Source organism: Erpetoichthys calabaricus, chromosome 3 (genome assembly GCF_900747795.2).
Source record: "Erpetoichthys calabaricus chromosome 3, fErpCal1.3, whole genome shotgun sequence".
In the NCBI taxonomy this organism is placed as follows: Eukaryota; Metazoa; Chordata; class Cladistia; order Polypteriformes; family Polypteridae; genus Erpetoichthys; species Erpetoichthys calabaricus.
This window is the reverse complement of record NC_041396.2, coordinates 290,021,710-290,048,434: the sequence shown is the minus strand read 5'-3', so window position 1 is coordinate 290,048,434 and position 26,725 is coordinate 290,021,710.

Genomic DNA, 26,725 nt, shown 5'->3' with positions numbered 1-26,725 from the left:
AGCAAGACAATGCAAAACCACAATCTGCGTGCATTACAAAGACAGGGCTGAGTATGAAGAAGGTGGGTATCCTTCAATAAGGGCGCGTACAAAAAGACGAGCTTCAAAAGGGCGACCTCAGTTGGGCGAATGTTTTAATATTCTTGCTTTCGCCCCTTTATACGTTCAATCATTGCCTGTATCTAATAAATTTTCTGTAATAATTTTGTTGTGTTTGCCTTTATTCGCCGCGCCCAATTGAGGTCGCCCTTTTGAAGCTCACCTTTTTGTGCGCGCCCTTATTGAATAGAACCAAGAAGGTGTAGGTGCTCGACTGGCCTGCCTGCAGTCCTCGCCTATCCTCAACTGAGAATGTCTGGACAGAATTGCGCAAGCCACTTTTCACATGTTGGGGTACCAACAGTGCGGCCCTCTTTAATTGATACAGAATGACAAATACAAAACATGCATGATGGCACCAATAGCAGAAAATCACGGCGTGAAGTATGACTCAACAAATGCCATCATGTCCCAGATGGTTCTGTGACACCCTGTGTAGTGGAAATTGGGGTCACCAGCCTACACTCCAGGTTTCTAGTATGTGGAGCCGAGCGTGATCAGGATGATGGTGTAAGACAGGGACACACGGACACAAAAAGGGTTGGGTTTTTTGAAAAATAAAGTGAGGTTTTATTTACAGGTGCACTTAAAGAAAACAAAAATAATTTCATGCGGAAATTATATATCAATACACAGTCCAATACCGCAAAGGACACACAAAAACAGTAATTAAAAGGAGCCCAAAAATGATGACTATATACAGTATTTATAGTGCTGACTTCTTCTTTCGGCTGCTTCTGTTAGGGGTTGTCACAGTGGATCATCTTCTTTCTGTCCTCTCCATCTTGTTCTGTCACACCCATCACCTGCATGTCCTCTCTCGCCACATCCATAAACCTTCTCTTAGGCCTTCCTCTTGCCTGGCAGCTCTATCCTTAACATACTTCTCTCATTATACTCATCATCTCTCCTCTGCACATGCCCAAAACAATGCAATCTCGCCTCTCTGACTTTGTCTCCCAACCGTCCCACCCGAGCTGACCCTCTAATGTCCTCATTTTTAATCCTATCCATCCTCATCACACCCAATGCAAATCTTAGCATCTTTAACTCTGCTACCTCCAGTTCTGTCTCCTGCTTTCTGGTCAGTGCCACCGTCTCCAACCCATACTGTATAAAATAGCTGGTCTCATTACCGTCCTGTAGACCTTCCCTTTCACTCTTGCTGATACCCGTCTGTCACAAATCACTCCTGACACTCTTCTCCACCCACTCCACCCTGCCTGCACTCTCTTTTTCACCTCTCTTCCACAATCCCCATTACTCTGTACTGTTGATCCCAAGTATCCCCAAACTCATCCACCTACGCCAGCTCTACTACCTGCATCCTCACCATTCCTCTGACCTCCCTCTTATTCACACACATGTATTCTGTCTTGTTCCTAATGACCTTCATTCCTCTCCTTTCTAGAGCATATCTCCACCTCTCCAGGGTCTCCTCAACCTGCTCCCTACTATCGCTACAGATCACAATGTCATCTGCAAACATCATAGTCCACGGGACTCCTGTCTAATCTCATCTGTCAACCTGTCCATCACCATTGCAAATAAGAAAGGGCTCAGAGCCGATCCCTGATGTAATTCCACCTCCACCTTGAATGCATCCGTCACTCCTACAGCAGACCTCACCACTGTCACACTCCCCTCGTACATATCCTGTACAACTCTTACGTACTTCTCTGTCACTTCTGACTTCCTCATACAATACCACAGCTCCTCTCGAGGCACCCTGTCATATGCTTTCTCCAGGTCCACAAAGACGCAATGCAACTCCTTCTGGCCTTCTCTAATCTTCTCCATCAACACCCTCAGAGCAAACATCACATCTCTGGTGCTCTTTCTTGGCATGAAACCATACTGCTGCTCACTAATCATCACCTCACTTCTTAACCAAGTTTCCACTACCCTGTCCCATAACTTCATGCTGTGGCTCATCAATTTTATCCCCCTGTACTTACTACAGTTCTGCACATCCCCCTTATTCTTAAATATCAGCACCAGTACACTTCTTCTCCACTCCTCAGGCATCCTCTCACTTTCCAGGATTCCATTAAACAATCAAGTTAAAAACTCCACTGCCATCTCTCCTCTCATCTGGACCAACGGCTTTTCCATTTTTCATACTCTTCGTAGCTGTCCTTACTTCCTCCTTGCTAATCCGTTGCACTTCCTGATTCACTATCTCCACATCATTCAACCTCTTCTCTCTCTCGTTCTCTTCATTTATCAGCCTCATTTATAGTGCTGACTGAAAGTCCCAAATGAAATAGTAAAATACACACAAACTAGTGAAACCCATATATATACACAAAACCAGTGGTATAGCGGGTATGGGGCAAGGGGGACATCTGTCTCCGGGTGCAGCATCCAGTGGGCGCCAAATTTCCCTTCCCCATTGCATTTTGGCAAACAGGAGGGGGCACGAAATCTTCAGTTGTCCCCGGGCGCTGAAAACCCTAGCTACGCCTCTGCACAAAACCCAATATGAAGCTGTCTTCCTCGACAGTGATCCAAGTCAGGACGCTGCTCCTTCAAACAGTGTATAGTACAGGATTCAGCAAAAACTAAAATATTCAAAATACAGAAGAGAAAAAGTGTATATACAAAAATAAACAGTACACCAATAACCACTACCCAATAAATACCTCCACCAAAGTTAATTAAGAGATAGATAGATAGATAGATAGATAGATAGATAGATAGATAGATAGATAGATAGATAGATAGATAGATAGATAGATAGATAGATAGATAGATAGATAGATAGATAGATAGATAGATAGATAGATACATAGATAGATATGAACAGCGCTATAGATAGATAGATAGATAGATAGATACATAGATAGATACATAGATAGATACATAGATAGATAGATAGATAGGAAAGGCACTATATAATAGAATTGTCTCTGGATTTTAACCACTTTCATTAGATCTGTTGAACCCTTGAGCGAGGCTCTTAACCTGCATTTGCTCCATCCTAGGTTTGACGTTTTTCTGCACCCAGCTCTGCAAGAAGGTCCTCCAACTTGCAGGAAGGATGGTGGCAGGACTAGCACTCCAGCCACTGTCAAAAGCCTCACAATGTTCTACTCCATTCATATTAGTGAGGTGCTGAGGTGTCATCTGTTGCACGGCGGCGCTCAGGTCCTAATTTGGGATCCTGAGGTGGTCTGTCATGTGGTGGGTACAGCAATGTGCTTAATCAGTGCAAGGCTCCCAACCTCCTCCTCCTCCTCCTTTATTAATGACTGTTTACTCCCAACATGCACATTGATTTTATGGATCATTTATTGACTGATGAAGAGCACTGCACTTTAATTTGAAGCACTTTGCACCGTCTCTTGACTGTGTTTGTCTTCATTGCCCAGCTCATCCTCGGCTCTGGGTTCAATGGCTGCCAAGGAGCATGGAGCCAATGCAGGCTATTACAAGCCGGCAGTGTGGAGTGCCTTTAAAACTTTGGACTTCAAATCCTGTGGTTGTGGGTTCAAATCCCACTACTGACACCAATGTGGCTGTGAGCAAGTCACTTCACCTGCATGGAAAAATAAAAGAAATGTAACCGAGTGTGTCTCTTGAATGCTATAAACGATGTCAGCCAAATTAATTCATGTTTCTGTTAGCTGGACTCCTTATATTTCCAGGCCTACAAGATGAAAGGTGCTAAAAGCGGAGTTGAAAAAAAAATGGCTGACCCGTGCTGTGAGTCGCATAAAGGAAATTTCTGGTCTCCTAGAATGTGTCGAGGCAGGACTTTTCACAGAAAATGTGAATCTGCTTGTATCAGATTAGAGTAATATTTCTGAAGCCTGATTAGACTTTGCGGCTTCACTGTACATAAGCTTTTTATGTCAGAGCGGTTCCTAATTTTGGAATCTGATGCTTCATCCTTTAACCAGGAATGCTCCACCAAAAGATTTTTTTTCTATGTTTTGGGATCAATTGCATTTTTTCCAAACAACGTAAAGAAATCTCAGCAATAATCCAAAAACAATTTATAACGCTCTCCTGTGGTGCTGACGTCACTGTGGAAGGTTTGCATGAATCACTGCCTTTATTAAAGAGACATGATAGATTTATAACAGACTGGATATGGATGTGTGACTATCTGTAAAAATACTTTGAAAAACAAACCAGAATCGGTGTGAACTTGAGTGGGCTCTGCCTTGACTGGCGTCCCTTCCAGGGTGGGGTTGTTGCCTGTTGTTCCCAAAATAGGCTCCAGCCCCCGTGACCCAGAATTGGATTAGGCAGTTGGTCTTATGATTGTATTTGGAGGAGAACTAAAATGGAAAATGAGAAACCACAGAATGAACCCCAAGCAGCTAAAAGCAATAAGAGAGCAGCCTTGAAGGCACCACCTTGGGCGCAACGTCTGCTACTCAGCACAAATAAGCAAAGCAGGAGAGCCTGTGGCATGTTTATGTTGATGACCCATTACAAATGTTAGAGAAGAAGAGCATGTTGCAATCCACGGACGTTCAGTGATTTTTCTTTTGATTAAGTGACTGTGCCTACAATCCGGTATGTCTGTGATTTATCTTTGTAAACTGTAGATGAAGGGGATTGGCACAGCTAAACTGGTCCTAGTGTGGGGATGAGTGTGTGCACCCTGAGATGGACAAGTGCCCAGTCCAGGGGTTGTTCCAGCCTTGTGCCGGAACTGTTCATTTGTATCATGACTTACAAACCAGAACGTACATTAAGATCTTCTTATAATTCCAAGGATTAATAAAATAACAGTGGGAGGTCGAGCTTTTGGTTACAGGGCCCCTAAACTATGGAATGGTCTGCTTGCTACTATAAGTGATGCCCCTTTGGTTTCAGCTTTCAAATCCCGGCTGAAGACTCACTACTTCAGTTTAGGACACCCTGACTAGAGCTGCTGATTAACTGTACAGACTGCATCTCTGTTGTTAGTCATTAGCACTAAAACATAAGAAACATGACAGCTAGAATATTTGTTACTAACCCTCACCTATTCTGTTTCTCTTCTCAGTACTCAAATGTGGCACTTGGTGCCACGGCCCACCTGCCAAGTTGTTTGACTGCCTAAGATAAAGTCATCTCTGATGGAGGATCGCAGGAATCGTCGGGTAGAGGGGTCCTTTCATCAGATTGTCTGTTGCATATTATATTATTTTGAGGATTACTTGTGTTCTGTTCTATGTGTTGTATTGTACTGACCCCCTTCTTTTTGACACCCACTGCACGCCCAATCTACCTGGAGAGGGGTCTCTCTCTGAACTGCCTTTCCCGAGGTTTCTTCCATTTTTTCACTACTAGGGTTTTTTGGGAGTTTTTCCTTGTCTTCTTAGAGAGTCAAGGTTGGGGGGCTGTCAAAAGGCAGCGCCTGTTAAAGCCCATTGTGGCACTCCTTGTGTGATTTAGGGCTATACAAAAATAAATTGTATTGTATTGTATTGTGCCTGACGAGTGCTGAGATAGGCTCCAGCTTTCCCATGACCCTGCTCTGGATGATCGGGTGTAGAAGATGGATGCATTGATGGATGGATGGATATAGGTAGACATTATAGTGAGGTGCCAGGTCTGGTCAAAACTGCTATAATAATAATATCATATTATGTTCTATGCACATGGCAGGAAACAACCCGGTTGTGGCACCACTTAGGTTTGTTGTACACGTAGTACTGTCTCCAGTTCCCTGTTCCATTTTGTGATGTATGCTTTTTGTCATAATAACTCTTCTCTTTTATATACAACATGCTGTGCTTCCCATCTAAGATGGGCTGAAATCTGAATAACCAATGTAGACCTCCATGTTAACATTTGCAATGCACTATGCAATGAATATCTCTCTGTTAAATACCATTTGGTATAAGATTTGTAAAAGCAGTGTAAATGTGTGTGATGAACCATCTGTTTGAACAAAAAAATTCAACGCATATGTCTCTGTTATATGACATTTGGTATGAAATTTGAAAAAAACAGTGTTAATGTGTGTGATGCACCATTTGTAGGAATAACAAATGCAATTCATAAGTCTCTGTTATATGCCATTTGATATGAGTTTCCTAAAAGCAGTGTTAATGTTTATGATGAACCAACTGTTGGAATGACAAAAGCAATGCACAAGTCTGAATTGTATTCAATTTGGTATGGGATTTGTAAAAGCAATGTTAATGTGTATGAGGCACCATGTGTTGGAACAAAAAATGCAATGCACATGTCTCTGTTATATGCCATTTTGTATGAGATTTGTAAAAGGAGATTTAATGTGTGTGATGTGACCATCTGCTGGAATAACAAATGCAATACATAAGTTTCTGTTATATGCCATTTTGTATGAGATTTGTCAAAGCAGTGTTAATGTTTGTGATGTGCCATCTGTTGGAACAACAAATGCAATGCATAAGTCTCTGTTATATGCCATTTTGTATGAGATTTGTCAAAGCAGTGTTAATGTTTGTGATGTGCCATCTGTTGGAACGACAAATGCAATGCATAAGACTCTGTTATATGTCATTTAAATTCAAACTTAAATTAGCGCTTGCTTAGCATGTAAGAGGTAGCAGGATTGCTGCCAGCATTCTCCAGTGAGCCCTCTAAGCTCAGAATTTTGAACAGGACTACATTAAACTCCTACTCATAACACAGTGCAATGCCATTTTAGGGTGGAAGGATCTGTGCTAGTATCCGGAAGGTTGCTGGTTCGAGTCCCCGTTACTGCCGAAGGGGATCCTACTCTGCTGGGCCCTTGAGCAAGGCCCTTAACCTGCAATTGCTCCTGGGGTGCAGTATAATGACTGACCCTGTGTGCTGACTGCAAGGGGTCTGTGAAAACGAATAAAGTCCTAATACAAGAAATTGTATAAGGTGAAAATAAAGAACCAAAAAAAACATTCATGTCCATGATGGGTGTATTTGAACTCCTGACCACTTCTTCTTCTTCTTCTTTCAGCTGCTCCCATTAGGGGTTGCCACAGCAGATCATCTTCTTCCATATCATTCTGTCCTCGTTATCTTGTTCCATTACACCCATCACCTGCATGTCCTCTCTCACCACATCCATAGGCCTTCTCTTAGGCCTTCCTCTTTTACTCTTCCATGGCAGCTCTATCCTTAGCACCCTTCTCTCATTATACCCAGCATCTCTCCTCTGCACATGTCCGAACCAACATAATCTCGCCTCTCTGACTTTGTCTCCTAACTGTCCCACCTGAGCTGACCCTCTAATGTCCTCATTTCTAATCCTGTCCATCCTCGTCACACCCAATGCAAATCTTAGTATCTTTAACTCTGCCACCTCCAGCTCTGTCTCCTGCTTTCTGGTCAGTGCCACCTTCTCCAACCCATATAACATAGCTGGTCTCACGACCATCCTGTAGACCTTCCCTTTCACTCTTGCTGATACCCGTCTGTCACAAATCACTCCTGACACTCTTCTCCACCCATTCCACCCTGCCTGCACTCTCTTCTTCACCTCTCTTCCACAATCCCCATTACTCTGTACTGTTGATCCCAAGTATTTAAACTCATCCACCTTCACCAGCTCTACTCTCTGTATCCTCACCATTCCTCTGACCTCCCTCTCATTCACACACATGTATTCTGTCTTGTTCCTACTGACCTTCATTCCTTTCCTCTCTAGAGCAGATCTCCATCTCTCCAGGGTCTCCTCAGCCTGCTCCCTACTATTGCTCTGACTCCTGATCACAACTGTACAAAATGATATTTTCTATCTCTGGCCATACATGTACCTTCAGCTCCATTCTTCTGAATTCACATGAGTTTGAACATCTTCACTGGTGCTCTCTTTCTAAAGTGCGCTCCTTTAATTGTTTCAATCTATCCAGATAAAAGACAAAATACAGAAAATATAAAAGCAATGTGGTATTTGTTACCATATAACAATACCAAATAGAAGAAAATGTAATGTAAGAAAATAAAATAGATAGCAAAGTCTGGTTTTAAACAGTCTTACTGAAAATCAAAAGTGCCACTCCATCATTCAGGCATTTATGGTAGAGTAGCTTGAGAGAAGACGCTCTTGAGCCAAAGACATGTGACAGTTTTAAAGGACTCAGAGCGCATGAGGATAAAGATTTTCTGTTCTGATGAGACACAAAAGTGAACTCTATAGGCAGCACTCCAGGCAGTACGTCTGCTCATCTCCTGCCTAATACCGTTCTACACTGAAGCACGGTGGTGGCAACAGCATTGTATGAGGGGGGCTTCTTAGTGGCAGGAACAGGGAGACTGTTCAGAAATGAGGGAGCGACAAATGCAATTAAATACAGAGAGGACCTTGAAGAAAACCTGCTCCAGAGTGCACGCCACCTCAGAATGGGGTGACAGTTCACTTTTTAGCACGACAGTGAACCGAAGCATACAACCAAGACAATATTAGAATGGCTTTGGGCAAGTCTCCAAGTGTCCTCGAGTGACTGAAGCTCAGACATAAACCTCAAACAACATCTGTGGAGAGACCTGAAGATGGCAGTTTACAGATGCGTCCCATCAAAACTAATGGAGCTGGAGAGGATCTGCTGGGATCAAATGCCCTAATCCAGGTGTGCAAAGCTTATAGAGACTGGCACACACGTGCACATGGGAGGCAGCTAAAAATACCAAATGAAGGTAATTCTACACCAGGCCAGGGGGTGGCAGGGTGTGCTAACCCTTTTTCTGTTAACACTGCAGACCAAATACGGGAAATTCTGCCTGATTCCGGCTGTGATGATGTCACTTCCAGTTCCGGCCACCCTGACATCACTTCCAGTTCCCTGCCTTAAAACCCAGACCACCTTCTATGTTTCTTCAATGGTGGACTCGAATCTGTACACGTCAGTGCAACTAATTTTGCCTTTTGCAGCCGGGTGGCTGCCCCAAATCTTCTTCTGTGTGTCGAGGCTATTTATTTTACAAGACCTACCAAGAAGACTTAAAGCTGGAATCGCTTCCAAAGGGACTTCTACAAAGTACTGAATTAAGGTTTTGAATCATCACATGAACTTCTTGATTTTTAATAAATCTGTACACCTTCCTTGAAAACATGAGCACTTGAGTGTAAACTGATGTGCAAAAAAGCCAAAAGTATGCATTTACAACTCAACAGAGTGTGCAGAAAGTAAAGGGGTCTGAAAGGTTTCTGAAATCCTCTGGAACTGATTACAGTGTCAGCAGACCAAACAATCGCTCCTGTCATTTATGGTGCCTCATCAAATGACTACATGTAAGCCCTTCTTCATTCGTGCTGTCCTTACGTGATGCCTAATGTAGTAAAGGAAAGCCATTTCTTCCATTATGAGCAGAGGACAACTGACTGGTTGGCTTCCATTACTGTGGCTGTCAGAGAAGTTTTGTTTTCTGAAGTAAAATACATCTCCCTGGTGCTAAACTGTTTACAATTACTACTGTGTCATTCCTAGCATGCTTTACGTTACAGTCATGCCATGAGAATCAAGACTGCAATGCGTGCCTGTGTCGTTAGCAGGTGGCGTCCCACCTACACATGCGGGGCCTTAACAGAAAGGTGTCAGAAACAACAGGGCCCTGCTGGCTCGTCTGCCTGTCCCCTGAGTTACTTCCACAACTGCAGGCAATCAACAGTACAGCAGTGAAATGAATTACATTCTCTGGCCCCCATGTGTACGAGCGTGGAGGCATGGCGTACGTTTTGACCCTTGCAATGTCTTTGGGTCAAATCTGTCCCCACTTTGTTTCTGAAATCAGTACAGCAACCCTATGTTTAATTGGTTCAGAATGAACCTTTAAGATTTGTCCAATGTTTCATCAAATTAACGAGAGATGAGTTAAAAGATTAATTAAACAAATAAATTAAATTATATTTGATTGACTGTTTTTTGAGTTAAAAAAGCTAAGAATGATAACTAGCTCGAGGTAAAACACTATATTTTTTAAATGATAACGACTGGGAGGTTAATGTAGACAGAAATGAGCCAAAGTTAATAGATAGATAGATAGATAGATAGATAGATAGATAGATAGATAGATAGATAGATAGATAGATAGATAGATAGATAGATAGATAGATAGATAGATAGATAGATAGATAGATAGATAGATAGATAGGGGCATAAACAGGGGCATAAGCGAGCCCCAATCCCCAACATGAACACACACAGAATCCTGGGTTCAAATAAAGGATGGTTTTTATTACAAAAATACCTCTTCCAAGTAACACAAGCACAGAATTTCTTTCTCCACAATTCCTGTCAATGCTGCACTTCCCTCCTCCAGTTGAGTTTTGCTGTCTGTCCTCCCAGCTCTGACTCACCTGGATAAGGGAGTGCAGGCCTGTTTACTTTCGGTGCCAGGGCTGCTGCCCATTGGAAATACTTCCGGGTCATACAGAAGTCCAATATACTGTAGTAAGGAGCAGCTCTCCCTGTAGCACCCCCTTGTGGCATTCCCAGTTCCCAGCAGGGCTGTGCTGCCAGACTACAATTCCCAGCATTCCCTGCTGGTTCCCGAATGGATGCCGATATAGAGGGTTGCTACCATCTATCACCTAGGGGGATTAACTATCCATCTGTGACAGTCCGTCCCTGTTCTCTTCTTTTATCCCAGTCAGGGAAGGTACTGGAATCATGTCTGGTCAGGACACCTGTCCATTTTCCCGGGGCATCTCATCCAGGTGGGGAATCTTCTCCAGCTGGGATGTTCTTCCATCCCCTAGGGCAGCCTTGTCCAAGGGTGACCTCTTTCCCTCTGTTGGCCAAGATTCCTTTCTGTATTCTCAGGGCCTCCTTTCAGGGTAAGGGATCTTTGTGACTTCCTGCCAGGATGCCTGTCCATCCTGTATGTCTCCTAGACTAGATAGATAGATAGATAGATAGATAGATAGATAGATAGATAGATAGATAGATAGATAGATAGATAGATAGATAGATAGATAGATAGATAGATAGATAGATAGATAGATAGATAGATAGATAGATAGATAGATAGATAGATAGATACTTTATTAACCCCAAGGAACTTTGCAGTGTTACAGAACATCTCACATAGAAGAAGAATTATCTAATGCCCTGTAAAAAGAGTAAGTACACCACAAGAAAGTTTTTTTCCATATATGTACAAATTAAGATTTGATATTCATTTGCTCTTTAGAAGAAGGTGGTGTGATATAATAAACCTCAAGCCACATTTATATTTTATAGTCCATTGTATAATTTAAATAAACACTAATGCCGATTTTGCTGGTGGAAAAAATTAACTGCACATACTTTTCCATTTAACTTACATTTATCACTACCTCAAATGCCTCAAATTATAATCAGGTGGAAATGATTAGAACACCATTAGGGGGGGATCTTGTCTGAAGCTGTCCTCTTCTTTAAGCCTCAGACATTTTGTTTGGTTTGAAGTATGTGTCATCAGCATACCAAGATGGAAACAGCTCTCTGAGGCCTTCACAAAGAAGGTTCTAGAAGCCAGTGAGTCTGGGAAGAGATTTACACAGCTCTCCAAACAACTGGAAATCAGCCATTCCACTATCCAGAATTATTCAAACAACTGCAACTTTTCCAGGCTAGGCCATATCAGCTAGTCCGTCTTGAGAGCAGAGCACAAGATGCTGAAAGTCTCTAAGAACCCTAGAACTTCATCACAGGACCCCTAGGCTGCTCTTACAACTGTTGATGTCTACCACTAAAAGACGTGTCACAAATTACATCAACATGGGAAGTGTGCCAGGAGGAAACCAGAAAGAACATGAGGGCCAGACTAAAGTTTTCCCGTAAATGTCTATGCGAAGACCAAGACTTCTGGAATAACATGCTTTGGAAGCCTCGGGCAATGATAGAGTTATTTGGCCACAGTACCAGAAGACATATTGGGCAAAAATCAGAGACAGCATTTGAGAGCATTTGCATAGAAGTGTTCTCTTTTGGAGCAACAGGGCCTGAGCAGCTCACCATCATACCCTCTTAAAAATACTGGGACTTTAATAGCATATTATGGCTCTTTGGTTGTGTGGTTCCACGTGGAACTATTGCTTGACAGAGCACCATTGCATTGTGGGAAGGGTCCTTTGGGTATATAAGGTTGGTTCTTTGTGCTTTGAAAAACTTCCTAACACGTAGAAGATAAACTGAAATGTATGGTAGGCTACATAGCAAGACACTAACAGATTCAGAAAACTGGACTTGGTCTGTGTTACGGTACGTATGTAGCAAGAGATGTTTTAAAATTGTGGCCCATTGGTATTTCATAAATCTGTTATCATCAATTCAAGGTTATTTACTGCATGGAGACTGTTATGGATTTAAATAAATAGGGGTCTTTCTAAAACTTTGATGTGGATGGGTCCTTTGGGAACCAAGCATGGTTCCCCTATGGCCTCACATTGACAAACTACCCTGGCACCTTGACTTTAAAGATAATGGAATCCACTATGAATTCTTCGTTGAATCTGAGGGTGCTTGAGAAAAATATGACACCACCTAACAGATTATTGAAGCTCAACCAAAAGTGGACCTTGCAACATGACAATGACCCTAAACACACTAGGGAATGGCTGAAAATGAAGAAATGGGGGGTTCTGGATTGGCCAAGTCAAAGCCTGGATCTGAATCCCACTAGGATGCTGTGTTGGGATTTGAAATGGGCTGTGCACACAGGACACCCCTCAAACATCACACAGCTGAAGGATTCTGCATGGAGGAGTAGAGAAAGAACTGTCAGTTGATATCTGAGACTGCTAGACGGTTAGAGGAACTGCTGACCTTAAGGGGCAAAGCCAGCTAGAAGAGCAAAAGGGTGGACTTAAGCCAGCAGTTCTCAAACTGTGGGGTGCGTCCCACTAGTGTGGCGAGAAGTAACAAAAAAGGGGGCGCGAATGTTGCCATATGTGGCATAATTTCACTATTCGTAGGAAAATTTAAAATTTGTAGCGGTGTATCGGCAGCAAAAAATATAGGAATAAATTTTATTAGGGTTTCAAAAAATACTTAAAGGTTGAGAAACGCTGACTTAAGCGAACATTTCCCGTAGTTGGAAATGGCATATCTATCATTTTTCATTAAATATTATTATAAAATTATTGCAATGTCAAATTTATTGTTTTCAATTATTTCAACGTTATCTACATGAAAAGTAAATCAATCAATCAAATTTATTTAAAGTACAAAATCACCATGCAGCATAAATCTTCACTTGACTCTTTTTCTATCTACAGTATAAGTACATTATTAAAGTTTAAGTATTTACGCTACTTGTGAAAGGTGATCAGAATCACACATAGCCCGATCAGTTACATTTTATACTGTGTCTGACCCTCGTGCTTAGAGGTTATCTTCAGGGCTCTGATCTAAACTGTAATACCACCCTAACATGCAAAGTGGCGCTGCCAGTAATGCCTTCTCCTCCTTCACCCTTGGACACGAAGACATCTGACAAATAGCCCGACATAAACTCCGCCTTCTACCCAGAAGCTCCACCCCCTAACATCACACTCAATCTTTAAGATCCTGCAATGCTGGAAGTCGCCATTCATTCCTGGATGAGCAACTGTGAGTGACACATCACTGCACAGAAGATTTGATTGAAAGCTCAACACCATCCCTTTATTTCTGCCATTTTTGTATATTTTGACCCAACCGGTCTCATTCATACCTCAGACCTTTATACTCTTCCTTCCTCTTTTGTTACAACAACATGTCTGTTGATTGCACATAATGTCATTTCCTGTTAAGATGTTTGCTTGACTGGCCTTTCCACACAGAGGACAATGCCACCTCGATAATTGGGTGACTCATTATAGAGCCTGATGGCAGTAGGTATGAATGATTTTACAAGGATCTCCTAAGATGATCATAGTTGTCCCAGTCGGTTACTTCCAGTGCTCCTCACACCTTGTTTACAATAATCAGACCTCTGTTCTACCACTTTCTTCAGTTTTTTTAGCCACTTTGTTTATTCTGTTGGCATTACCTGCATTAATGCCATAGTGCCAGCATACTACTACATAGGGGATGGCAATGGCCACTACAGACTGGTAGAACACATGTTAAGTGTTACCTCTGTGCATCAAATGACCTCGCCTCCTCAAGAAATGGGGGCAACTCCAATGCTTCTTGTATACGGATGGCTCCCGTTTTGGTCATTCACATGCAACCTGAGGTTCTCATATGTCCTCAGCACCTCTATGTCTTTGCCATCAATGAGAACCTGGGCCAGAATGTCCTTGACCCTCCAGAAATCTACAATCATCTCCTTTGTCTAACTGATGTTAAGCTGCAGATGGCTCAGTTTACACCATTCCTCAACTAGAGCCCCGTAACATGGGCAGGGTGGCAATGCTTAGCTTGTCTGTCTTAGTGCTCCAGGTCCTGGGTTCAGATTCCAGCTGTGGACTTTACCTGTTCTTCTAATTTCCATCCATCTTTTCAGGCTAGTTGACCCTATGAGAAGGAAAGTGCTGGAGGTGTGTGCTGTGGTGACTGGGGTCTTGTTCAGGGTGGCTTCCTTCCTTCCTTCCTTCCTTCCTCTCTCTAAAAAAGAAAGCATTAAAGATGTCATTCAGTTGGAGTGGGCAGCAGCTGGGAGGTGTGGCATGTATGGGCACCACTATGCTGCAGGCGTCGGGACTCCAAAGAGCCACACACAAAAAAAAATAATAAGGAAATCATGAAGTAGAGAAATAAAGAAAGAAAAAAAAAATGAAAGCCACATGAGACGACCTCCTGTCTCGCTTCAAGAAAGTTCAAGCTTTGCCCACAGAGAGAAAATAAAAATCCCTCCAAGTGATGCCAGAAGCTGGGAGCCTCAAAGCACTCGAGTGACTGGCCTCATCGACTTGCTCGGTTTGGGTTGGGGGGCTTCGCTGCGTCTGTCTGTGGCAACTCCCTCATCAAAGGGGTCTGTGGTGAGATGTGCAGGCCACCAGGACTCCAGCGTGCGCCAGCCGGGGGCCAAACCTTCCTCTTCAACTCCTTCTGTCCTCTTTTGAGGAAATAGGCCAAAAAAAAAAAAAATACAATAAACATGAAAAAAAATGTGGGCAGAGGGAGATGCAGCTGGGCTTCAGTTGCATTTTGGTTAATCTGGTGGTAAAGTTAGACATGAAACGAGTAGGACAGGCCAAGTCAACTACCCATGAGAGCACCACTCTTCACTTTGGAGCTTTACCCACGTGCCCTGCTGTGTCAGGCTCAGCCATTGACTCCCCCATCGCCGCCTACAGCTCAGGAGATGTCTGCGGGTATCGGCAGCCATTCACTTAACAAAGAAACTGCACAGTTTTCTCGGAAATAAGCTAAAACGGAATCTGAAAATTTGGTCTTCACAATTCTTCTGCTTTTCATTTATGACCTAGCGTATTGTTATAAATAATTAATGGCATGGACAAAAATATTGGTCCCCTTAAACTGATATTTTGTAACACTGTAAGTGCCATCAAACGGTTTCTCATTGAGATTTCTACACTTCAAAACTGGCTGTTATCTTCAATTCTCTGAGGTTTGATGGGTTTCTTCACCCAACTGATGACTTTCAATTCTTTCCACAGACATTTGGCTCCATTTCAGAATGGTCCAATGATTGGCATAGGGAAGGGTGAGCCTGACTGGGCCAAGGCCCACCCTGATTGGCCATAGACCCAGCCAATCAATTCATTGTACTGTGGAACCTCGGTTCACGAACGTCTCGGTACACGTACAAATCGGTTTACGACCAAAAAGTTTGCCAAACTTTTGCCTCGGTTTACGACCACACACTCGGTATACAAACAGTTCCCCTTTCGGTTTGTACATGTTCAGTCTCTCCCTGTGCATTTCCTGTGCAGCAAGCAAGAGAGAGAGAGCGAGAGAGCACGGCACACACACACACAAACACAGCGAGACAGACGCACATACAGGCAGCGCGAGAGAGATGTGCGCACACACACAGGGAGCGCCAGAGAGAGGTGCGCACACACACAGGCAGCAAGAGAGAGACGCGCGCGCACACACACAGGCAGTGCGAGAGAGAGCTGCGCACACACACAGGCAGCCCGAGAAAGAGCTGCGCACACACACACAGGCAGCCCGAGAGAGACGTGCGCACACACACAGGCAGCGTGAGAGAGAGACACGCGCGCACACAGGCAGCGTGAGAGAGAGACACGCACACACACAGGCAGCGTGAGAGAGAGACACGTGCGCACACACACAGGCAGCGTGAGAGAGAGACACGCGCGCACACAGGCAGCGTGAGAGACAGACGCACACACACACAGGCAGTGCAGAGAGAGACGCGCGCACACACACAGGCAGCGTGAGAGAGAGGGGGCTGGACGCAGGTAGGAAGGCAGTTAAAGAAAGCACTGGGCTTGATTTTGTTTTCACTTCTGTTTACAGCGATCGGTTCGTAGCGTGCATTGTTGCAATGTTACTTTTCTTGGTGGTTTATTAAATTACGGATTTTTCAAATGTTCATTTTTTCCCCTGTGCTTAAAACTCATTAAAAAAAAGTGTTTTTAGCCAGCAGTTGGTAGCACTATAGCGAGAACTATTGCAGTGTTAGTTTTCTCTGTTGTTCAAGGTTTTCTCAGTGTTATTCAATGTTTTTACATTTAGTTTACTATTACGCTGTGCATTCTATGGTTTAATTAACTATATTTGTGCTTAAAAACTTAAAAATATATATATTTACATACAGTTCGTATGGTCTGGAATGGATTAGTTGTATTTACATACAATCCTATGGGGGGAAATTGCTTCAGTTCACGACCAAATCAGTTTACGACCAGTTTTGGAACGAATTATAGTCGTGAACCAAGGTTCCACTGTATATAAAATTTTCTGTTAAAGTTTGTAATTGATTGGGTATTTGTTATTCTATCTTTCCTTCAGTTTTGAAGTGCTATGTCAAATCCCATTGGTTTACTGAATTTTCAACAAATAAATAAATGGGGCCGTGTTACGGTGTATGTGTGACCTGATTGGTAGGAGTCATTAGACAGTTAAGAGAACCTGAGGTTGCTTAATTGAGTATTTTTGATGAACACCAAGAGAGTTTCTTATTTTGAGGCATTAGTTCTGACATGACAAAACAAACAGAAATATCAAGGCTTATGAAAAAGCCACATTTAGATGAAGAGGAACACCTGGGCACAATATGCAACAGTGAGGGAATGACTGGAGCAAACATTTAAATTGCATCTTCATCTGAGGAGACTCTGGCTTTAGCTGTCCTAAAAGACAAGTAGGCTGTGACAGAACCAGCTAAAGATTTATACGCCATTGATGAACCAGCCACTCAACCTAATTTGCAATCATTTCCGACAACTACGATAACGGGAAAGGCTCGATCGTTCTCTACAAAATGGTAGGAACAATTCAAATGGATTAAATAGAGGACAGGTAGATTTTGTGTGTGTGTCCACCGTGGCACAACATTTGGTTGCCTTTATAATTTTTGCTCATCTTTTGCATGGTCCTAATAATTCAGTTATGTTCATGTACCACAATATGAATAGATGGATTGTTTGGTAAAGTGCTCTTATAATTCCTATTAAAAACTAGACCACCCATTTTTACACAGGCCAACCCTAAAACCTACTGCTCCAAAAAATTAAAGGAACACTTTGAAAATACATCAGATCTCAATGGGAAAACAATCCTGCTGGCTATCTCTACTGCTATGGACTGATATGGTAATGTATTAGGAGCGAAAGGATGGCACATTATTTGATGGAAATGAAAACCATTAACCTACAGAGGGCTGAATTCAAAGACACCCTGAAATTCAAAGTGAAAAAATGATGCATCATGCTGGAAGGTGAGTCCATTTTGCCAAAATTTCATTGCAGCAACTCCAAATTGTACTCAGTAGTTTGTATGGCCCCCCAACCACGTGCTTGTATGCATGCCTGACAATGTCCTAATGAGATGACGGATGGTGCCCTAGGGGATCTCCTCCCATATCTGGACCAGGGCATCACTGAGCTACTGGACAGTCTGAGGCGTCAGATGGACCGAAACATAATGTTCCACCCAGAGGGGTTCCTTTGGATTGAGGTCAAGCGAGTGAGCGTGGAGGCCAGTCAATAGTATCAATTCCTTCATCCTCCAGGAACTGCCTGCATACTCTCGCCACATGAGGCCAGGCATTGTCATGCACCAGGAGGAACCCAGGAGCCACTGCACCAGCATAGGGTCTGACAATGGGTCCAAGGATTTCATCCCGATTCCTAATGACAGTCAAGGTGCCGTTGTCTAGCCTGTAGAGGTCTGTGCGTCCCTCCATGGATATGCCTACCCAGACCATCACTGACCCACCACCAAACCAGTCATGTTGAATGATGTTACAAGCAACATAACATTCTCCATGGCTTCTCGAGACCCTTTCACGTCTGTCACATGTGCTCAGGGTGGACCTGCTCTCATCTGTGAAAAGCACAGGGCGGACCTGCCAAATCTGGTATTCTATGGCAAATGCCAATCGAGCTCCACGGTGCCCACTAAAGGACGTCGGGCCCTCAGGCCACCCTCATGAAGTCTGTTTCTGATTGTTTGGTCAGAGACATTCACACCAGTGGCCTGCCTGCTGGAGGTCATTTTGTAGGCTCTGGCAGTGCTCATCCTGTTCTTCCTTGCCCAAAGGAGCAGATACCGGTCAGTCCTGCTGATGGGTTAAGGACCTTCTACGAGGGGCCCTGTCCAGCTCTCCTAGAGTTACTGCCTGTCTCCTGGAATCTCCTCCATGCCCTTGAGACTGTGCTGGGAGACACAGCAAACCTTCTGTCAATGGCACGTATTGATGTGCCATCCTGGAGAAGTTGGACTACCTGTGCCGGCTCTGTAGGGTCCAGGTATGGCCTCATGCTACCAGTAGTGACACTGACCGTAGACAAATGCAAAACAAGTCAAAGAACAGATGAGGAAGGAAACATGTCAGTTGCCTCCCTCCACCTGTTAAACCAATCATTCCTGTTTTGGGGGTCTTCTCATTGTTGCCCTTCTAGTGTACCTCTTGTTCATTTCATGAACACCAAAGCCTCTGAAACTGATGAACAAGCCCATCTGCTACGTAACTGACCAGATCATTAAGCCCAGAAGTTTCATTGACTTGATGTTATACTCTCATTAAAAAGTATTCCTTTAATTTTTTGAGCAGTATATATCTGGCTATTCCCCTGGGTTTCATTCCCCAATGATTTCTAGTCCTCCATTTTTGGATGCTTTTTGAGGTCTGTTTTGGGTCCTCTTTTCCTCTGGTCCTCCGTTTTGGATCCTCAGATGGAAGACTCATGACCTCACGTGACACAGCTTTCTAATGCTAAGGCCAGGTTTATATTCGAAGCTCAGAAAGCTCAGATAGGAGGGATTGTGCTGTCTTGTGCTGTGCTGTATTGAGCTGTTTGGAGCAAAAAGAGCCCGTTAAAGGTGTGATATGCAATATAAGCACTCGATTTGTGTGTGGTCGACTTGTGTTGGGTGTTAGGGGTTGCTGATATGCCCCCTAGTGGCCACACATGTTTAGTAAGACACAAACCACTTCTCCGTTTAAACTGGCAGATTGAGTAAATACAACACTGAGGACATCTGTGATAACCCTTAAAAGACATTTGTCTGCTTCAAGGATCACTACAAGATAATTATTTCTTATAACTTTGAAAAGATTCCAACTATTTTGTCCTGGACATTTTGGAATGTTTTTGTAGAATAACCAAGAATTCAGTTCCTTCCATTCCTTTTCTGTTTTGCTCCACTGCAAACCAAAGAAATCCATGTGTGGATGACAAAAGATCTTTGAATTTCAATTAGAATGGTGCATTATTTGAATTAAATGCAAGGGTTGAAATATATTTGGCTTTGTCTGGACTTCCCCTAGCGAAAAGAATGTGCTGTATATGGAAATTCATACTGTAGATACTGAGGCACATATACAGTACAGTAATCAACTTGTATATACTCTGTAGTGGAAAGCGTTCACTGTATATCAAAATACATACCTTATATGCCAAAATGTACATACTGTGTTAGAAAGTTAATGCTAATAGTAAATTCACATAAATGTTTACTTAAGATAGAATAGAAAATGAAATTCATATTGCTATGTAGATAATGAAGGATTCTGTAATCCCCTAAATTTAATATGTAATGGGACATCTGCATCTATAACATCATAACAGATGGTTAGTTAGTTTGCTAGTTAGCTACAAAAATGGACTGTTAAATAGACTGGATTGTTTACTTACAAATAATAAAATATAAAGTGGCATACAGTTTTCTGATCATATGTACGCATGTGATAACATACACAGGGCCTTGTGAAATACTCACCCCCTTCCTCATTGTTTGTTCTGTTTTGTCGCTTTGCAGCCTGGAACTAAAATGGATTTTTGTGAGGATTAGCACCATTTGATGTACTCAACACATCTACCACTTTGAAGGTGCAAGATATTTTTTTATTGTAACACAAACAAATAATTAAGAAATCCTGAGTGTGCATAGGTATTCAGCCCCCCAAATGTCAGTACTTTGTAGAGCCCCCTTTTGCTGTAATTCCACCTGCAAGTCTCTTGTTGAATGTCTCTGTTAGCTTGACACATCCAGCCACTGGGATTTTCATCCATTCTTCAGGGCTAAACTGCTCCAATTCCTTTGAGTTTGATGGGTTTTGTTGGTGTCCAGTTATCTTTAAGTCATGGCACAGATTCTCAGTTGTATTGAGGTTTGGGCTTTGATGAGGCCATTCCAACACATTTAAATGGTTCCTTTTAGACCACTCCAATGTAGCTTTAGTAGTACATTTAGGACCATTCATTGTCCTGCTGGAAAGTGAACCTTCGTCCCAGTCCTAAATCTCTGGCAGACTGAAACAAGTTTTCCTCAACAATTGCCCTGTATTTAGTGCCATCCATCTCTCCTTCAATCCAGATGTTCTGTCCCCAGAGCATGATGCTTCACTGTGGAAATGGTGTTCTCAGGGTAATGGGAAGTGTTGGTGTTTCCCAAGATGGTCAAAAAGTTCAATTTTAGTCTCATCTGACCAGAGAACCTTTTTCCATGTGTTTGGGGAGTCCACCACATACTGTTGGACAATCCCCAAACCTATTCTCATTTTTTTCTTTAAACAATGTTTTTATTGGCCACTATTCCATAAAGCTCCTGTCTATGGAGTGTACAGCTTAAAGTGGTCCAATGAACAGATATCTCCAATCTCCACTGTGGATCTCTGCAGCTCCTTGGCGTCCCACTTGCCAAGTCTGTGAGTTTTGGTGGGCAGCCTTCTCTTGTCAGGTTTGCCATGCTCTTTCTATTTTGTTGTAAGGAGATTTAATGGTGCTCAGTGGGATATTCAAAGTTTGGGATATTTGTTTTTTACAACCCAACCCTGATCTCCACTTCTCCACAACTTTGTCTGTGACCCATCTGGAGTGTTTTCTGGTCTTCATGTTGCTTGTTTAGAGGTGTTGCAGAGTCAGGGGCCGTCATCAGAAGATAATGATTAGACATACAAGAATCGAAGGCAATATATATCAAAATAAGGCAGGGGTTGGGAATGAGGTGGGGTTAGGAGGGTGTTGGTCGTAAAGTTTTATTTATTTTGAGGATGTTCTTCTTCTTAAGTTTGCAAATGCTGAGGTCATGTCCAAATGTCTGTTAATGGTGTTTTTGTTTGATAGCCAAGGTTCAGCCAGTTCTCTGGCACTTTTAGTACTGGCCTTAAATCTTACTTGTACATTGTCCCAGTTAAATGTATGTCCGGTTGAATTTGTGTGCGTATGAACAATCTGCGCACCGTCCTTTTTAATGCCAAAAACAAGAAATCAGCAGCAGAGACACAAAACGCAGTTTATAGCATTCCATGCAATTCTTGCCCAGCGGTATACATAGGACAAACGTCAAAAAGAATCGCAACACGTATGTAGGAACACCAAAACGCCGTCAGAAGAAAGGACTCACGATCACAGATTTATACACACACAAATTCAACCAGACATACATTTAACTGGGACAATGTAGAAGTAAGATTTAAGGCCAGTACTGGCTGAATCTTGGCTATCAAACGAAAGCGCCATTAACAGACATTTGGACATGAACCAAGCATATTCAAACTTAAGAAGAAAAACATCCTCATAATAAATAAAACTTTACGACCAACACCCTCCTAACCCCACCTCATTACCACCATACCTAATTTTGCTATACATTGCCTTTGATTCTTGTATATCTAATCATTATCCTCTGACGATGGCTCCTGGCAGGAGCAGAAAGCTCAGGAATAAAAACGACTTTATGATACATGATTCATCTTCTCCTTTTGTGGATCTCCAACTACAAATATGCAAACCGCATCACAAACCTTTGCTTCCATATATACAGTCATATGAAAAAGTTTGGGAACCCCTCTCAGCCTGCATAATAATTGACTCTACTTTCAACAAAAAAGATAACAGTGGTATGTCTTTCATTTCCTATGAACATCTGAGTACTGGGGTGTTTACCGAACAAAGATTTTTAGTGAAGCAGTATTTAGTTGTATGAAATGAAATCAAATGTGAAAAACTGGCTCTGCAAAAATGTGGGTCTCCTTGTAATGTTGCTGATTTGAATGCCTGTCACTGCTCAATGCTGATTACTGGCAATACCAAATTGGTTGGATGAGCACGTTAAGGCTTGAACTTCATAGACAGGTGTGTCCAATCACGAGATAGATAGATAGATAGATAGATAGATAGATAGATAGATAGATAGATAGATAGATAGATAGATAGATAGATAGATAGATAGATAGATAGATAGATAGATAGATAGATAGATAGATAGATAGATAGATAGATCTTTATTATCATTGTCACTTTTACAAAGGAACAACGAAATTGAAGGATTTAAGGTGGTCAGTTGCAAGTTGTACTTCCCTTTGACTCTCCTCTGAAGAGGGACAGCATGGGATCCCCAAAGCAACTCTCTAAAGATTTGAAAACAAAGATTGTTCAGTCTCCTGGTTTAGGGAAAGGCTACAAAAAGCTATCTCAGAAGTTTAAACTGTCAGTTTCAACTGTAAGGAATGGAATCAGGATATAGAAGGCCACAGGCACAGTTGCTGTTAAACCCAGCAGGTCTGGCAGGCCAAGAAAAATACAGGAGCGGCATATGAGCAGGATTGTGAGAATGGTTACAGACAACCCACAGATCATCTCCAAAGACCTGCAAGAACATCTTGCTGCAGATGGTGTATCTGTACATCGTTCTACAATTCAGCGCAATTTGCACAAAGAACATCTGTATGGTAGGGTGATGAGAAAGAAGCCCTTTCTGCACTCATACCACAAACAGAGTCGCTTGTTGTATGCAAATGCTCATTTAGACAAGCCAGATTCATTTTGGAACAAAGTGCTTTGGACTGAGACAAAAATTGAGTTATTTGGTTATAACAAAAAGAGCTTTGCATGGCGGAAGAAGAACACTGCATTCCAAGAAAAGCACCTGCTACCTACTGTCAAATTTGGTGGAGATTCCATCATGCTGTGGGGCTGTGTGGCTAGTTCAGGGACTAGGGACTGGGGCCTCCCAATATCAACAAATTCTTCATTCTTCTTCAAGCATCAGTCACAAAGGGGTTGGATATTCCAACAAGACAATGACCCAAAACACAGTTCGAAATCTACAAAGGCATTCATGCAGAGGGAGAAGTACAATGTTCTGGAATGGCTGTCACAGTCCCCTGATTTGAATATCATCGACAATCTATGGGATGATTTGAAGCAGACTGTCCATGCTCGGTAGTCATCAAATTTAACTGAACTGGAGAGATTTTGTATGGAAGAATGGTCACAAATACCTCCATCCAGAATCCAGACACTCATCAGAGGCTATAGGACAGCGTCTAGAGGGTATTATATTTGAAAAGGAGGCTCAACTAAGTATTGATGTCATGTCTCTGTTGAGTGCCCAAATTTATGCACCTGTCTAATTTTGTTATGATGCATATTTTCTGTTAATCCAATAAACTTAATGTCACTGCTGAACTACTACTGTTTCCATAAGGCATGTCATATATTAAAAGGAAGTTGCTACTTTGAAAGCTCAGCCAATGATAAACAAAAATCCAAAGAATTAAGAGGGCTTCCTAAACCTTTTCATATGACTGTATATACTGTATATATATATTGTCATACACATGTGCATGGGAGGTTGTTTACAGGCTCAGAATGTTATTTATCAGCCAGACCAGGGGTTGGCGCTCTCATTTGATCCTTTCTCCTCATGTCCCTCTGCAGACCAGTTGAAAGACTGTGCGTCTCAGTGACATCATGGGACTTTTAAAGTGTCTCTGAGAAATAATTTGTAAGTAGGGCATGACGTGTAAGAAGTCTCGCAGGACTTCAAAGTGTCTCTCCGAGATGATCACGTCTCGACCCAAGATTTTTTTATATAATAGATAGATATACAGTACTGTGCAAAAGTTTTAGGCAGGTGTGAAAAAGTGCTATAAACAAAGAATGCTTTCAAAAATGGAAGTGTTAATCATTTATTTTCATCAATCAACAAAATGCAGTGAATGAACAAAAGAGAAATCTAAATCAAATCAATATTTGGTGTGATCACCCTTTGCCTTCAAAACAGCATCAATTCTTCTAGGTACACTTGCACACAGTTTTTGAAGGAACTCGGCTGGTAAGTTGTTCCAAACATCTTGGAGAACTAACCACAGATCTTCTGTGGATGTAGGCTCCCTCACATCCTTCTGTCTCTTCATGACTCTTCAGACACACTCGATGATGTTGAGATCAGGGCTCTGTGGTGGCCATACCATCACTTCCAGGACTTCTTGTCTAGTTCTTAATGACTTTGGCTGTATGTTTGGGGTTGTTGTCCTGCTGCAGAATAAATTTGGGGCCAATCATACGCATCCCTGATGGTATTGCATGATGGATAAGTATCTGCCTGTATTTCTCAGCATTGAGAACACCATTAATCCTGACCAAATCTCCAACTCCATTTGCAGAAATGCAGCCCCAAACGTTCAAGGAACCTCCACCATGCTTCACTGTTGCCTGCAGACACTCATTATTGTACCGCTCTCCAGCCCTTCGACGAACAAACTGCCTTCTGCTACAGCCAAATATTTTAAATTTTGACTCATCAGTCCAGAGCACCTGCTGCCATTTTTCTGCACCCCAGTTCCTAGGTTTCCGTGCATACTTGAGTCGCTTGGCCTTGTTTCCACGTCGGAGGTATGGCTTTTTAGCTGCAACTCTTCCATGAAGACCACTTCTGGCCAGACTTCTCCGGACAGTAGACGGGTGTACCTAGGTCCCTCTGGTTTCTGCCAGTTCTGAGCTGATGGCACTGCTGGACATCTTCCGATTTCGAAGGGTAATAAGCTAGATGTGTCTTTCATCTGTTGTACTAAGTTTCCTTGGCCGACCACTGCGTCTACGATCCTCAACGTTGCCTGTTTCTTTGTGCTTCTTCAAAAGAGCTTGAACAGCACATCTTGAAACCCCAGTCTACTTTGAAATCTTTGTCTGGGAGAGACCTTGCTGATGCAGTAGAACTACCTTGTGTCTTGTTGCTGTGCTCAATCTTGCCATGACATGAAACTGTCTTCCACAACCTCACCTTGGTAGCAGACTTTGGCTGTTCCTCACCCAGTTTTAAGCCTCCTACACAGCTGTTTCTGTTTCAGTTAATGACTGTGTTTCAACCTACATGTGACATTGATGATCATTAGCACCTGTTTGGTAGAATTGGTTGATCAGACACCTGACTAGAATCCTTCAAAATCCCTGACTTTGTGCAACTGTACCTAGAAGAATTGATGCTGGTTTGAAGGTAAAAGGTAGGAACACCAAATATTGATTTGATTTAGATTTTTCTTTTGTTCGCTCACTTTGCATTTTGTAAATTGATAACAATAAACAATCATTATTTATATTTCTGAAAGCATTCTTTGTTTACAGCATTTTTTCACACCTGCCTAAAACTTTTGCACAGTATTGTATATATATATATTTAAAATCTGTTTGTCTATACACTTTTCACGAGAGAACTACTTCATGGGTTTAGATAGAGTTTTTTTCTATAATTTTCTAGAACATTCCAGTTGATTTTGCGAATTTTCTCATTTCGCTAAGAATCGTAGTTTGCTTGCGGTACCGATTTATTTGCGCGAATCTGAGAGACAGGCTGCAGACCGAGGGGAGGTGGAAGTGTGATGTCAGAAGAGGGGAGCCAGGCAGGGCCCTCCTCACTGTCCTGTTTCACTTCTACATGGGCGGAGCCGCGTGCACAGCTAGTATATATATATATATATCCATCCATCCATCCATTTTCCAACCCGCTGAATCCGAACACAGGGTCACGGGGGTCTGCTGGAGCCAATCCCAGCCAACACAGGGCACAAGGCAGGGAACCAATCCTGGGCAGGGTGCCAACCCACCGCAGGACACACACAAACACCAAGCACACACTAGGGCCAATTTAGAATCGCCAATCCACCTAACCTGCATGTCTTTGGACTGTGGGAGGAAACCGGAGCGCCCGGAGGAAACCCACGCAGACACGGGGAGAACATGCAAACTCCACGCAGGGAGGACCCGGGAAGCGAACCCAGGTCCCCAGATCTCCCAACTGCGAGGCAGCAGCGCTACTCACTGCGCCACCGTGCCGCCCTATATATATATATATATATATAT